Genomic DNA, 758 nt, shown 5'->3' with positions numbered 1-758 from the left:
CAATTACATGTCCAATAAATTTAATTATCAAATTAATTTTCAAACCCTTAATAATACATCAAATTCTGATAAAAATCTATTATATCTATTATATATTACTAATTTTGTAACCAAAATATGCCACACGTTACTTTTTTGTTGTAATTAAAATAAAAATTTTTTCTCTAAAATTAAAGAGTTTTTTTCTCTTTTTTCTCTCTCTTTCTCTGTCTTTCTCATTCTTTCACCTATTGTATTTCTCTTATTCTTATACCCACTCTATCTTTTTTATATATCATTATCAATAATTAATTATAAATTTAACAATCAAAATGTATAACATGATATTCTCTAATTACAAATAAAATTAAATTATAATTAAAAGTAAAATATTAAAATTGAAATTAAAATATAATTATATTATATTACTAATTTAATAAATAAAATATATCATATGACACTCTCTCATTAAAATTGAGATGAAATTTATAACTAACACATGTTATTCTCTCATTGCAATTAAAATTAAATTTTTTCCTCCAAAATTAAAGAGTTTTCTCTTCCTTTTTTTCCTTCTTCCTTCCTTTCTCATTTTTTTACCCACTCTATCTCTCTCTTATATATCATTATCAATGACTAATTATAAATTTGACAATCAAAATATATAACATGACATTCTCTAATTACAATTAAAATTAAAATTAAAATATAGCTATATTATATTACTAATTTAATAACCAAAATGTGTCACATGATACTCTCGTTAAAATTGAGATGAG

This window comes from Arachis ipaensis, chromosome B06, assembly GCF_000816755.2.
Source record: "Arachis ipaensis cultivar K30076 chromosome B06, Araip1.1, whole genome shotgun sequence".
NCBI lineage: Eukaryota > Viridiplantae > Streptophyta > Magnoliopsida > Fabales > Fabaceae > Arachis > Arachis ipaensis.
The sequence above is the reverse complement of the archived record's forward strand: the minus strand, read 5'-3'. Positions refer to the sequence as shown.